This window comes from Chrysemys picta, chromosome 22 (genome assembly GCF_011386835.1).
Source record: "Chrysemys picta bellii isolate R12L10 chromosome 22, ASM1138683v2, whole genome shotgun sequence".
In the NCBI taxonomy this organism is placed as follows: domain Eukaryota; kingdom Metazoa; phylum Chordata; order Testudines; family Emydidae; genus Chrysemys; species Chrysemys picta.
Genome location: NC_088812.1, coordinates 15,240,972 through 15,256,933, shown reverse-complemented (window position 1 = coordinate 15,256,933; position 15,962 = coordinate 15,240,972).

Below are 15,962 nucleotides of genomic sequence, written 5' to 3'. Positions count from 1 at the left end.
CTGCCCCGTTTACACCAGTGGAGTCGCTCCAGATTTACACTAGTGTAACGCTGCTCACACCTGGTGTCGCGGGGATCAGAGTTGCCTGACGGAACCCCAAGACTAAGCCGAAGGAACCGCACTTTGCAGCTGAACTTCTGTTTATAAATGGTTTAACGGGGGTCGATAAAAGAGAAGGCACTGTTTTAATAAGGGGTTAATCAATTGCAATAGATTGCCGTAGAATCCAGCAGGTCTATGGGTTGCTTATAACCAACTATAACGTCTGCTCCCGAGGCGCGTAGAAGCATGAATAATGGTATGTCGGTAACCTGTATTATTATTAACCCTTTATAAACCGACCCTCAAAGCGTGGCTGCCACCTCAAGAAGGAAATGGAAATATTGCACGGAATAACCGCTTTCTCTCCCTGACTTGAGGTTTATCCTTTGAGTCCTGATGCTCCAGGCCCATTGTTTGATTGATTCCAGTGGAGCAGGGTGAGACACGGGTGCTATACATATGCGAGATCATATCATTTCAGAAATGATGAGCCCCACACTGCTCCGAGATGGCTCCAAGCCACCACTATGAACTTGTCCTTTTAACTCCGAAAACAGCAATCTAGCCACCGGCATTATGCAGGTACTCACCATCAGAGGGCTGCCACAAAGGGTTTTTATTTTTCTCTCTCTTCCTCAATTATCGTCTGGATCACTTTGGCCATTACCCTGTGACCACTAGATTAGCTGCCCGTAGGGCTCTCATGCTTCTCATAGCTTGGTGCAAGCCGCAGTCTCATGGCTGCAGTCCCTGGAGAATAATATTAATAACACCTCAGTAGACTGCAAAGCACTTGACAAAGGTGAGCAATATAATTATCCCCATTTTACAGATGGGGAAACTGAGGCACAGGGAGGCTGATTTGCCCAAGGTCACCTACTGGCAGAGCTGGGACCAGAACCCAGCTCCAGGCCAGCGCAGTAGCCACTAGGCCATACTGCCTCTCATCTCATCAAGCAGGCACACGGCCTCTTTATCGTTTTGCTCCTTGGTTAAAAACCATCAGCCGTTTGGCGGACGTTTGTCAACTCTCATAATTCTATCACGGGTCTCGGGATATTTGCTGCTTTTCTTAAACTCCCAGCTCCTGTATGTGATTAGGTGACAATATCAGCTCACATTTAAGGGAAAAAAGTAAGTTTCTAACCTTCATGGTTGCAGAAAAAAAAAAAATATTTTTGGATATTTTCTTCATTTTCAAATATATTGATTTCAATTACTACACAAAATACAAAGTGTACAGTGCTCAATGTCTATTATTTTTTATTACAGATATTTGCACTGTAAAAAAAGAAACAAAAGAAATTGTATTTTTCAATTCACCTCATAAGTACTGCCGTGCAATCTCTTTATCGTAAACGTGCATTACAGGGTGGGGAATTACAGGTAGGACCCCATTAATGTAAACAAACTTGTTTGTCTTAGGGATTGGCTGAACAAGAAGTAGGACTGAGTGGACTTTCATAGAGGATATGTCCATCAATGGCTATTAGCCAGGATGGGCAGGGATGGTGTCACTAGCCTCTGTTTGCCAGAAGCTGGAAATGGGTGACAGGGGATGGATCACTTGATGATTCCCTGTTCTGTTCATTCCCTCTGGGGCACCTGGCATTGGCCACTGTCGGGAGTCAGGATACTGGGCTAGATGGACCTTTGGTCTGACCCAGTATGGCCGTTCTTATGACTTGTAGGCTCTAAAGGTTTACATTGTTTTATTTTTGAGTGCGATTATGTAACAAAAATAGATCTACATTTGTAAATTACACTTTCATGATAAAGAGACTGCACTACAGTACTTGTATGAGGTGAATTGAAAAAGACGATTTCTTTTGTTTACCTTTAGTACAGTGCAAATATGTGTAATCAAAAATAATACTATAAAGTGAGCACCGTACACGTTGTATTCTGCGTTGCAAGTGAAATCAATATATTTGAAAATGTAGAAAAACATCCAAAATATTTCTAAGACGTTTAAACGAGTATTCCACTGTTATTAAGCAGTGCAATTAAAACGGCGATTAATCACAATTAAGTTTTTTAATAGCGGTACTTTGTTTTGAGGTAATCCCTTGAGTTAACTGCAATTAATTGGCAGCCCTACTATTAACCCCATTTTACAGAGGGGAAACTGAGGCACGGGGCGGCCAAGGCTAGGTCTACACTAGCACTTTTGTCGGTATAACGTACGTCGCTCAGGGGTGTGAAAAAAACACCCCTCCTGAGCGACATAAGTTACAGTGACAGAAGCGCCGGTGTGGACAGCACTCTCCCGCCGCCATAGCTACCACCGCTCATTGGGGGTGGTTGAATTACATTGATGGGAGAGCTCTCTCCCATTGGCATAGAGCGGCTACAACAGAGACCTTACAGCGACACAGCTGCATTCGTATAGCTGTGCCACCGTAAGGTCTCTAGTGTAGCCATGGCCTAAGTAACTTACCTGAAGTCCCCAAGGAAATCTGTGGTACACTAGGGATTTGAACCCAGCTCCCTCAAGTCAGCTGTCACACCTACCTTGCGTGGAACAGTTGTGCAAAGTGGGAAAATGGAATCTGCTACTTTTGCAAGATCCGTAGGGGAGATAAAAGAAGCCGCGGGGACTTTCCTCCTAGTTTTCCACCCAGGGCCAGAATTACAAGTCCTCATTCCCCCCAGGTCTTTTTACTCCTTCCCAGCCTCCGCCTGGCCCTCACCAGCCACAGGGCCTACCAGCATATGCGTCAAGAGACTCTTGCCTCATTCACAGACGGCACCGCTGGTTGCTATCAAAGGCCGACGTCCTGTGCTGGCTCTGCGCTCGGTGGCTGAATTTCCAGTCCAACAGGGACATGGCGGGGGGAATCCACACGCAGAACCAGATTTTCTGGGACCACGGGCATTCTGCAGAAAATAATGCGTTTCTGCAGGGATCCTTTAGTGCTGGTGAAAGGTGCTAGACGGACAGTCCTGAAGGGAGAAGATCTTTAATTATCCCCAGCTACTGCAGGGGAACGAAGCTTCATGCATGATCGCCACTGCATCTGAGCGCACCCAATACCTCCCTCTACTCCACCATCAAAGTCAGTCATCCCGAATCCAATAGGAAGACTTACTGGGGAATTAAGTTTATTCACCAACATGATCCATTCATTCTGGTTTCAGAGTAGCAGCCGTGTTAGTCTGTATCCGCAAAAAGAACAGGAGTACTTGTGGCACCTTATTCTGGGCCTTCTAAAGTCCAGAGGACATTCAGGGTACATCTCCACTGCATCTGGAAGCGAGCCTCCCATCCCAGGTAGACAGACGTGTCCTAGTGTACTAAAAATAGCTTGCAAATGTTGAGGCTCGGGCTTCGGAGCCCAGGAGAGGGATTGAAAGGCCAGGCTCCAGGCAGTGTTGCCAGTTTTATCGCCAGTCTCAGGATCGTCGGTGTTTTTCTGAAAGCCCCAGTTCCTGGAGTCAGGTGATTAGGTGAGACTCTCAGCTTTCATTTCTAGTCCTTGTGGTTGCAAAGAAAAGCTTAAAAAATAGAAAGGCAGAATTTCCCATCTGTGAGAAATTCTGACATTTCAGAATCTCCCGTGGAACAAAATGTTTCGGGAAAAAAAATTCATTTGGGGGTCAACCAAAATCTGATTTTGACTTTTTAAAAAAAAAATAGATAATATAAAACTTCAAAATGAAAAATCAAAACATCCCATTCCAATAAGAACCTCATCAAAAGCCTTTTGCATCAAAATCACCATGTTTCTGCTGGAAGTGACTTTGATTTTGATTAAACTGTTTTTTTCTGACGGAAAAGTGTGCCACCGGCACATTTTGGACCTGTTCTATTAAACCATAAACAATCCCTCAAACAGGTTCAGAAACCCAAATACAAGAAACCCAATTTAACTAATTTTAATCTCATGCTTTTTGGGGCCTGACTTACGATTTTTGAACGTTTGGAATTGGCCGTACCGCAAGAGTCAAGGTGAACAATGCCAACTGAGAGAAAATGGTATGGGAAAGGGACTCGCTTGGAATTGAAGATCTGAGTGTAATTTACAATCTTCTCTGTGTCCTTGGGCAAGTGTTTTCATCCCTTGTGCCTCAGTTTCCCCATCTCTAAAATGTCTAATCTATTTAGGTTGTAGACTCTTTGGAGCAAGGGTTGTCTTTGATTATGTGCACGAACAATATCCCCACGCTCAGCTGGGCTACTGTGATACCAATAATAATTCAAAGAGCCAATTTGCTTCCCGTCCCCCAAATAAATAAACCCCCAGAAAATTCACAAATAGAATAAAATGAGTCTAATTCATCCAAAGGATTATTTGGTCTGCGGAGTTTGCTTAGATCTAGGGTAGATTCTCCTCTCACTCACACCAGAATAACTCCTCACTTACATCAATGCAAAAAAGAGAATCAATCCCTTTCTCCCCCAACCCCCCGAGAATGGCATAGAGCCCTGGACAGAGAAAGAAAGAGAGAGAGACTCAACCCCTCTGTGTCTTTTGTTCCCTTGGTTGCTGGGTGTTGCCTTTTTGGGGTCCTTTACACACTAAATCGCAGAGGAGAGCGCCAAGGGACATCTGTGGCATCTGCCTGTTTAATCAGAGAAAAGAAAGGTCGGCGCTTCTATGAGTCCAAAACTTTTCCACCTGGGACAAGAGGTGGCAAGAGCTTTCAGCGTCCTCTAGTTGGCATTGAGTTATGGGATGCCCTACACACACACACACACACACACATACACTCACCCCAAGGGATAAGCAATGGAGCCATTGCTCTTGCACCATATGCCAGCCACGCAGGAGGAAACTGCACAGGTAACTTCACCCAGGTGTTTCTTGCTGAGCTCTTTGGAACACTCTTGCTTGTCTTCTTCAGCCTGGTCATTGGCTTTCCCTGGACTTTCTCCCATGCATCCTGCAGATCCTGTCAGCCAGCAGCCTGGGTACAGACGCGGGTGGCACTCACATGAACCCAGCAGTAGCCTTCCTCTTGGGGGCCCGCATTCTTTGCTTCAAACTATGTCCATATTATGTCCCAGCTTCCGAGGGCCATGGTCGGAGCAGCCTTGCTGCGTGAGTTGATTCCAGGGGCTGCCCAACGGGAAGCTGAGCCTGATGGTGTTAAGTTCATTGATGGGGACATGGAATCAATGGTCCATGTGGACCTAGGTGCCAACAAGAGTTGGATCAAGCCTTCGGTATGGAGAGGGTCACATGTAGAGGGAATCAGGAGTTCTTCGTTGGAAAATGCCAATTCATCCAAACCAAAAGGGTTTGTGGGAAAGGATCAGCGCGGATGAATTTCCTGTTTCCAAAAACGTTGGAGAAACGTTTCAAAACTGTGCATGTCCCATTTTAACATTTTCCAAAGGAAAAAGTTTTGGGGTTTCTGGTTCCAAACAAGGTTTTGTTTCAAAATTTAAGGTTAAAAAAAACCGAAATGGTCTAAATTAAAACAACATTTCAAAGTTGCAGGGATGAATTGTTTTGGTCAATCTGAGCCAAAACATTTTGGGGGGATTTTCCATTTGTGACAAATGTCAAGATTTTGATTTTGAGGCAAGAGGGGACCATTTTTCAACATCTTGGAAATTCTCATCGGGAAAAACCACTTCCCTCCCAGCTCTTGGCCTACGTCATCTTTACCAAGAGATTGTTCATTGGAGGATTCATTTATTGGACTTCCTTGACCACTGCAAGAACTAGGCCTCTGCACTTTCACGGGGCTTGCTGCGAGATCCCCCATGCCCCACCCTGGGGTGATATGCTGCAGAGAACACCAGCTAAGACTGTAGCAAAGATTGCTGATTGCATCTCCTTGTGCAGTGGGAAAGGGTTGTGTGGTTCGTCTCAGGAACGCATCCAGCAGGTGACAGATCCAAACTGCCTCTTCCGGCTGATCACTCCACCTCTATGCGAGGGGCTGGATTCTCCCCTACCTTGCACCGGCACGGATGCCTGTGCGGACCAGACACATCCTGATCAGGCAGTTTTCCACACATCTTGCATGGGTGTAAAAGGTGACCTTGGCCCAGGCTCTCAACTGGTGTAAACCCACATAGCTACTTTGACTTCAGAGGAGCCACGGCCACTTACACCAGTTGGATTTGGCCCAGCAGGTGCAATGCAGTCTCGAGTCTGTGCAGTTCTGCATGCGTATTAAAGAGCTCACCGAGGTTTTAGAGCGGTGGTTCGCCCCAGCATCCTTGGCGGAAACTTCCGCTCCACGCTGCAGCTGTGCTGCATGCTATATTGATCGCCTCCACCCCAGAGGTGGCTGCATTGCAGCTACTGTTAGTAACGGCAATATGTTGGGAGGAAAGCAAGCACATCGTTGATTTATCATTACAGAGTTGTGCACGTCGTAACTTCTATAGGCCAAGCGTATGGCACACATCACGGGCTCTTTGCATTCTTCCAACCCCTCGCACATACACACACAGGTACCCTGCAGTCCCCCTCTATTTCAGGGACTCCCCCCAGCTTCCCCTTACCAGAGGATCTGTGAACCCCCCTAATTGCCCTTCCTCCAATACCAGGATCCCCCATTTCACCCCCCATACCCAGCAGCTTTGTGTCCCCCCCTGCTCCCCACTTCTCCACGCCAGGTCTACAAAGCCCCTCTCCCCAGTTTGCGACTGGACTGAAGATCTATTGCATTCAGCAGCGGGTTCAAACAGAATGGGCTGTTGGGGTGGTTTTCATTCCCACTAAATAGCAATGCAACCCCCGGCTAAGACCTATTGCGGACCTCTGCAGCTTGCCCTTTGCCTCCCATGACAGAGCATGGATGTGTTCCTCAGACACCTCTTGGGGAGAAGGGACTCAAGCCATCAGGCCTGATTCTCCATTCTGTCACTGCAAGGTGCCACCAGATCAGAATGGTGCACCGGTGTCAAAATGGAAATGAAGCTTTCACAATGCCATTCATTTTCCTTGCACGACTTCACCCTGCTGCCCCATGAATCCCACCCAATCCTTAGGGCCAGCAGGTGTAACGGGAGACTTGAAATTCAGACAGCTCAGGGGCTGGTGCTTAGGGTGACCAGATGTCCCAATTTTATAGGGACAGTCCCGATTTGGGGGGCTTTTTCTTATATAGGCACCTATAATCCCCCACCCCCGTCCCGATTTTTCACACTTGCCCTCTGGTCATGCCAGGTGCATTTCAATAGGCATGCACACTCCCAAGGGCAGATCAGATCTTTGTTGCTTGAATGCTTAGCACATCAGTCAGTGGTGACTGGACACATTAAAGAGAAAACAGAGTACTTAACTGGTAGATAGATAAGTCTGCAGTTGTTGCTGGACAGGAACTGGAGCCTATGTTGGGAAGTTATTGGAAGTGGCATCGAAATGGGTGAGAGGGTTGAAGCTGAAAATCAGGATTCCTGGTTTCTAATCCCAGTTCTGTCCCAGATTCCCTGGACAAGTCATTTTTCCTAGCTGTGCCTCATTTTCCCCACTCGGATAATAATACAGACCAACTTCACGGGAGGGATGGTGATGCATAAATAATGTTTAGGAACATCGGAATTGCTAGACTGGATCAGACCAGTGGGTCCATCTCTACTCCGGTATCCTGTCACCAGGGGTGCCCACTATCAGCTGCTTCAGAGGAAGAAAGCCTGAAGTAGGCAGTTTGGGTTAATCTGCCCACAAGGAAAATTTCTTCCTGACCCCTCCAACAGTTAGAGGTTGACTTAAACCCTGAAGCATGAGAGTTTGTCTAGCGCTTTGAGATCTTTGCAGGAAAGCCACTAGAAAAGAGTGGAGTATTACTGTTAGCAAAGTGTTAATACAGGTACTATTTAATACCTCCCAAATGCAGTCACCTTTGGGGGGAGGCTGCCAGCCAGATAGACAAAGTATACCACAGAGAAGTGGGAAATGTCTGCAGAATAAACTTCTCCTTTTAAAGGGCCATCTGAACATAGCAGCACCGAGGGCCCCAACCGAGATCAGGGCCCCTGGTGCTGGGTGTTGCACAGACACATAGGATTTGACTAGACAAAGTGGCTGAGGTTTTAGCTAACCCCAACCACAATTCCTAATCAAGACAAAACCATTCCAAGAGAGACTCCCTGCTTCAGACGGCTTAGAGACAGAGGGTGCGAGAGGGAACCGACTTGCCCAGCCCTAGACCAGTGAAAGTTCTGGGAACAGAAACCAGCTCTCCTGGATCCCACACCAGTTCCCCAACCACTAGACCACAGCACCTTTAACAATCAGTCTGACCGTACAGGACACCTCACTCCTGAGGATCTCACCTGAAAGATTCCCCTCCAACACACACGTCATAGAAGGATGCAGGACGAAGGCCATGTCTACACTGCAAAATTATGCCGACCTGTGTCGGCATCTAGTCACTGCAGTTATTAAATCGCTTGTGCGCGCGCACCTTTGGCTCCTTGCGTCAGGGGAGTGTGTCCTCACCAGGAGCGCTTGTATCGATTCTACTGTCGGCATGGGGCATTGTGGGACGGCTCCCGAAAGCCAGTAACAATCGACGTCAGCAACGCCAGGTCTACACGGAGACCTCGTCGACCTAATTACATCGACCGTGACTCGGTGCCGCTTGGGGAGGTGGTGTAACGAAATTGGCACAGAGAGGCGCTTACGTCGGTGGGAGCCAAACGTCTACACGGGGACTTAAGTCGGCTTGACAATGCCACGCAGGGGTGTGGATTTTTCACACCCCTGACCAACACAGTTAACCCAACCTAATTTTCTCGTGTAGACCGGCCATAGACACCACTAGGTCGATGGTAGAATTCTTCTGTCGAACTAGCTACCGCGTCTCGAGGGGGATGGATTAACTCCAGGGACAGAAAAAAACACCCTTCCATCACAGTAGCAAGTGTCTACACTACAGCGTTACAGTGACACAGCTGCAGCGCTCCGGTTGTATCATCTGTCGCGTAGACATGCCCCACATGTGGTTCTAAAGAAGTACTGGAGCTGATGGTTGCCTCAGTAAGCCATCCCCTCTGGAGAGGGAATGATTAACAAAGGGAGTTGTGTGCCAGCTCATTACTGGCTGTCAGTGTCTCATGAATAAACAAGGCAGGTAGGGAAGTGGCTCCACTGAAGGGCAAGCTCAAGCAATCTTTATTTTGACTGACAGAGGCTAGATCATTGCACCTGACAAGGGAGGGTTCATGACTAGTTTGGATTGTCTGCCTCAGCTGCCCTGGAGTCCCTACCAGAATGTTACAGCTGGAACCAGAGCAGGGCTCAAGACACAAAACTCCGGTCAGCGTCCAAACTTTTGCCATTTCCAGACATCTGCAAGTTCCAGATCCAGGCCGCAGGTCCAGCTCGTTGCAAAGAGAGGGGCTGTTTGCGAGACCAGGAACTCTAACCCCCCTGCAAGTGTCAGGAGGAGTGTTTGGATGTGAGACTGTGGCCACACCCATCTCTAGGTAACACCACAACTCCCTGGTGTTGATATGATCTCTGGGGCAGAGGCTGTGGGCCTGACTTTCTATTGCCATGCACCTTGCATCATCATTTACATAAGTGCACAGTGGGCGTGAAATGCTACTATGGCAGAAGTGTGCAGCTAGTTTGCAGGGCTGTGATCAACGCCCCTGTGTGCATGGCAGGAGAGAACCAGGCCCCATGTCTCTCATTTACCTGCAAAGTCCCACACACAGCAACAGCGCCGTACACATAATATCCCTGTATCAATTCTCTCTTTTCCCCCAGGCAGGACCCCTAACAGGGGTCTTTCTTTAACAGCGCAGACCTATAACTTCATCCTGCCCCTCCCCCCCGTGAGAAAAAGTTTGCTCAGATCTCCGGGTGATTTGGAGGCTGGAAGGAAGAAAGGCAATGGATCATCCAGGCCGTCTAACCATGGGAGGAAGATTAAGAGTGTGACATCCCGGATTAATGAAGGGATAAATGGTGCATGGTTGAGCAGTTCTGATTCTTGTGAGTGGAAGGTTGTGGTGCTTTTACACACACACACACACACACACACACACACCCCTACCCAGGAGCACCGCCAGCTTTTCTGCCGCCCTAGGCGGCGGAAGGTCCCACCCTGAAATGCCGCCCCCCACAGAGGCAGCAGAAGGTCCCGATGCCAAAATACCGCCACGGTTGCCGCCCCCCAAATTGTAGCGCCGTAGGCGACCACCTAGATCGCCTAATGGGTTGTGCCGGCCCTGCACCTACCTCTCTTAGCCTGGACACACACAGGGTAGTTCACTACAATACACAATTCATGTCCACCTTGTCACTGAATATTCTTTCGTGTATCATCTGGTGTCAGCAGTCACTATTAAATACTCCAGTGGCAAGAGCATGTGGGTAGGAAGAGGGGAGAGGCAACTGATACTTGCCATTTTGTTTGCTTGTCTGTAACTTTTATCATTATTCTGATCAATACATGCCTGAAATTTTTCAAAACTGAATCCGGTTATTTTTGCTCAACCCCATTATATTTTTCCTGATGGTAGGTTTCATCAGAAGGATTCGATTTCCTAATGTTATTACCTATTTTACGGTACCACCTATGAGCCCCAGTTGTGCTGTACAAACCCAGAATGAAAACGGTGATGCCCACTTCATGGAGTTTACAATCTCATCTAATTTGACAGGCCCATCTCCTATGCTTTGCAATCCCACATTGAAACTGACCCGTCAGAACTCTGGGCTGATTGGAAATTACAAATCAGTAGTTTCCCGGTTGAGGATCAGAAAATGAAATCAGCCATCCGGCGATTACAATAAGCAGCGATTTATTCACTGAACAACACACACACCTTCATGGGAAAGGACATGTCTGTGTGCCAAACCTTGCAAAGAGCAGTTTGGCAAAAGCACTGACAGTTCTAATTTGTTCACACCCATCAGACTCTAGAAGAAAATAGCTCCGGAAGTGGAAGGTTTTGATCTTATTAGGTTACATTGTTTGTCTAAGAACAAAATTAAGATTGCAAAGATTGTTAAGGAGGGCAAAGAAACATCCCGTCCTCAGAGCAACCACAAAGTGCCTTTCTTTTGCATTCCTGGGAGTTTTCCCTATTAATCTATCTAAGCCTTCCTCCCCACTCCCAGTTGGAGAATTTTTACTCTTGAGACCTAATTCACCAGGGTTCCCTGCCCCCTAGGGTGACCAGACAGCAAGTGTGAAAAATTGGGACAGGGGATGGGGGGGTAATAAGAGCCTATATAAGAAAAAGACCCAAAAATCGGGACTGTCCCTATAAAATCAGGACATCTGGTCACCCTACCACCCCCACCCCCAAAGAAATAGGTCTGAAGTCAGATTCAGACTTGATGGAAGAAGGGCAGGGACTCCATTAGAGTCAAGGGAGTTTCACCCACTTACACTCGTTCTGGTTTGATTGTTAACAGTCTTTAAATGGGGTGTTGGGTGACTGTCCTCCACAGACTGTCTTTTGATTTGTTTAAGGCCCAGTGGGTCTGAAACTGCACAATGGATGGCATGTGTGTTGATCGCTCACCTGACAGAGAGATGCAGCCTCCAATGGGGGGGAACACAGTAGTACTTCTGTTGTGCTAGCAAGGTTATGAAAAAGTGCTCAGAGTTTATGGATATCCAACTGACACTGCAGCTAGGGTTTATGGGAGGTGGAAGGTCATTACTCATGTTGGAATCTGGCCAGGTTATCTTGACGACCCAGCATACAAAACTTTGACCAGAATATGCCAATGGGCCAAGCCGACTTAGGTGTTTCTTGGCTTAACAGACCTGGTTTTTCCTTCGCTTTACTTTCTACTCATGATCCACATAGCTGGGGGAATGTGATTATTATCACATAGCTGGGGGAATGTGATCATTCTGCTGTTTCCAATCCATATTCATTTAGGACCTTCGGGCTGTCAGTTTCCTGCACGCTTAGGACTTCAGGGGCGGCAGTAGAGCAAGTCCCTGATTCTTAAGTTAAAGGGGAATCTCCCCAAGCTTTTAACAGTATAGGGAATAGAACACACGCAGTTCTGATTCCAAATCACTTTGCAGACTCTGTCCCTGTATGGGTTGCCAGAATGCAGCCACCTCTGGGGTGGAACACAGCAGCTGTTAGCAACACTACAAACAAGTTTTCACCAAGTTTAAACCGCAGAGAGAATTTTAGGGCGGTGGAATGCAACTCGTCGAGTTGAAATTCGGCTAGCAAATTCCCTAAACCTTGCACACAAAAAATGTGCTGGGATTTGCAGTGAACATGAGGGGAGGGTCATGGCTTCAGTAATCCATGTGAACTAGGGACTTTACTCCACCCAGTGAGCTCAGGTGTTAAATATCAACACCACGTCAGCTTCTGGCAGTCCAGAGCTCAGAACCTGCACCCTCTTTGGGGGGTTTTGTTGGGTTTTTTTGTTTTGTTTTTTGCTCTAGATGAGCAGGCTGACATGGGAAAAGGGGTGTAAATCTGGAATTATTCCCATTCAAACCCAAGGTGTTTACACCGGCATCACTGAGATCAAAATCTGGCCCTTGACCTTGTTAATGGGTTAAAAAAAAAAAAGGAAAATTACTAGGTGCCGCATACTCCTCTGCTGAAAGCATCCTGGCCTGGCTCCTGTTGTCCTCGTGCAGTGTCTGCGTTAGTCCAACCTGCCCACGACTCTGGCTCATAAAAGCGCCGTCTCTCGCTGTGCTCTGAAGTAAGTGCCAGGGCACAGAGACACGGGGAATTTCACGAAGAGCTCGGGGCCAGGTTCCAAGAAATTGGCTCATCTGGGGAGGCCAAAGAGCTTCGCTTCTCTAGAAGCGCCTAAAGGTGGTCAAGTTTTTCAGGCTCCCGCTGTGATTCTCCCGGCCAGGAATTGTTGACAAGGAGATCAGCCGACGAGGGGCCGAGCTCTTGTGAAAATCCAGCGCCTGAGTGGGCAGCTGAGCTGTTTTGAAAATCGGGCCCTGGCTGTGGGGGCAGAGATCTGCAAGATGGCAGCCTGTATCTTAGGCTACAATGAGCCAGGTGCCATGGCGGCTAGCCAGGCTACCCTGAATGTCCGTTTCGCTCCCCTACCCACTACTGCCGGCATCCATTGTGATTTTTTCTTCTGGGTGCCACTTATCTGGAAGAGATACCCCTGCTCTATAACCCATTCTGGGGGCTACTTTACCCCCTGAGGGCTCTGTGCTGATCAGTACCTTCACCTCCATGTCTCTGATATCTGGCTGCAGCGGCCCAGGAGAAATGGGGGGGGGGGGGGAACAGGGGGTGCCCTAGAGCAGTGGTTCTCAATCAGGGGCACGCATACCCCTGGGGGTACGCAGAGGTCTTCCCGGGGTACCTCGACTCATCTCTAGATCTTTGCCTAGTTTTACAACAGGCGACATAAAAGGCACTAGCAAAGTCAGCACAAACTAAAATTTCATACAGACAGTGCCGTGTTTATACTGCTCTATGTACTATGCACTGGAATGTAAGTACAAGATGTAGATTCCAATTGATTTATTTGATAATTAGATGGTAAAAATGAGAAAGGAAGGCCATTTTTCAGTACGAGGGCACTGGGACACGTTTGTATTTTAATGTCTGGTTTTGTAAGCAAGTAGTTTTTAAGTGAGGTGAAACGTGGGGGTAGGCAAGACAAATCAGACTCCTGGAAGTGGGACAGTAGTCTGGAAAGGTTTAGAACTGCTGCCCTAGAGGTATCTCAGGTCTCAGACAGAGAAGGAGGTGGGTGGGAGGAGGGGCCCTTAGAAGCAGACATGGGAGAATTGGCTGTGGCTGGGGGGGGGAAGCCCAGTAGCAGAATTTGCACAGAACAGGCCCTGGTAACACTCAATAGCACCTCTCCAGCCCCCTCCCCTGCCCGGTGTACTCTGGGCTTGCAAACACTCACCTGCAGAGGTGGAGAAGGGCTCTGTTTATTTACCGAATGTGTGTGAATCTCTTGCTTGCGAAAGCCAAGAGGGTAGAGTCAAGCATGTGTAGCAGGTAGTTTTTAAGTGAGGTGAAACTTAGGGGTATGCAAGACACATCAGATTCCTGAAAGGGGAACAGTAGTCTGGAAAGGTTGAGAGCCACTGCTCTAAAGGGAAAATATTTTCCTGTTTGCTGCTGCTCTGGTCCTATCCGGCAGGTGAGTGGTTGTGGGGTAGGGAGGTTAATACACTTCTTGCCTCCTAGCTGGGGTTCAAATCCTGTCTAAGCATCCTAGTGGAATGAATTTGGCTGGGTCGCAGCCTCGTGCCCAGTGGGTATTTGGGCATGTTCCTTGCACCACACGGCTTTGCTGTCTTAGTTCCGAAGAGGATGAGCAGGGTCAAGGTGGGTTGGGAGAGCTGCAGGAGAGCTTGGGAATGGATCGAGCAGGGGAATGCAGGTTGGCAGAGCTCTGAAGGGTGCCTAGGTTTGGAACAACAACTGGTGCCACTGGGAAGGCTAAAAATGGCTGGCAGAGCATCCCAGGACTGGGACTGCAGCAGTGACCTGCACTGGCAGAGTTGGGTGGGTGCCCAGCAAATTGGAATAGCAAAGGACTGGCAGCACCGTGGCAGTGGGACATGATTTGAAAAGCAGGGGGTGCTGTAGGACAAAGGTATTGGGGGAGCTCAGGGCTGGAGTAGGAGGGAGGTGCTGGGGAGTGGGGGGAGATAGAGTTGTGCTGGGCATCCAGGCATATTGCAAGTGAGGTGCATTGGCAGAGCTTTTTGGAAAGCAAAGCTGGCTTGTAGCCTGCAAACACACACATGCTTGACTTTACCCCCTTGGCTTTCCCAAGCCAGAGAGTCACACACATTCAATAAATAAACAGAGCCCTTCTCCACCTCTGCAGGTGAGTGTTTGCAAGCCCAGAGTACACCAGGCAGGGGAGGGGGCTGGAGCGGTGCTATTGAGTGTTACCAAGGCCTGTTCTGTGCAAATTCTGCTACTGGGCTTCCCCCCCAGCCACAGCCAATTCTCCCATGTCTGCTTCTAAGAGGGCCCCTCCTCCCACCCACCTCCTTCCCTGTCTGAGACCTGAGATACCTCTAGGGCAGCAGTTCTCAACCTTTCCAGACTACTGTCCCACTTCCAGGAGTCTGATTTGTCTTGCCTACCCCCACGTTTCACCTCACTTAAAAACTACTTGCTTACAAAACCAGACATAAAAATACAAATGTGTCCCAGTGCCCTTGTACTGAAAAATGGCCTTCCTTTCTCATTTTTACCATCTAATTATCAAATAAATCAATTGGAATCTACATCTTGTACTTACATTCCAGTGCATAGTACATAAAGCAGTATAAACACGGCACTGTCTGTATGAAATTTTAGTTTGTGCTGACTTTGCTAGTGCCTTTTATGTCGCCTGTTGTAAAACTAGGCAAAGATCTAGAGATGAGTCGAGGTACCCCCGGGAAGACCTCTGCGTACCCCCAGGGGTATGCGTGCCCCTGATTGAGAACCACTGCTCTAGGGCACCCCCTGTTCCCCCCCCCCATTTCTCCTGGGCCGCTGCAGCCAGATATCAGAGACATGGAGGTGAAGGTACTGATCAGCACAGAGCCCTCAGGGGGTAAAGTAGCCCCCAGAATGGGTTATAGAGCAGGGGTATCTCTTCCAGATAAGTGGCACCCAGAAGAAAAAATCACAATGGATGCCGGCAGTAGTGGGTAGGGGAGCGAAACGGACATTCAGGGTAGCCTGGCTAGCCGCCACGGCACCTGGCTCATTGTAGCCTAAGATACAGGCTGCCATCTTGCAGATCTCTGCCCCCACAGCCAGGGCCCGATTTTCAAAACAGCTCAACTGCCCACTCAGGCGCTGGATTTTCACAAGAGCTCGGCCCCTCGTCGGCTGATCTCCTTGTCAACAATTTCTGGCCGGGAGAGTCACAGCGGGAGCCTGAAAAACTTGACCACCTTTAGGCGCTTCTAGAGAAGCGAAGCTCTTTGGCCTCCCCAGATGAGCCAATTTCTTGGAACCTGGCCCCGAGCTCTTCGTGAAATTCCCCGTGTCTCTGTGCCCTGGC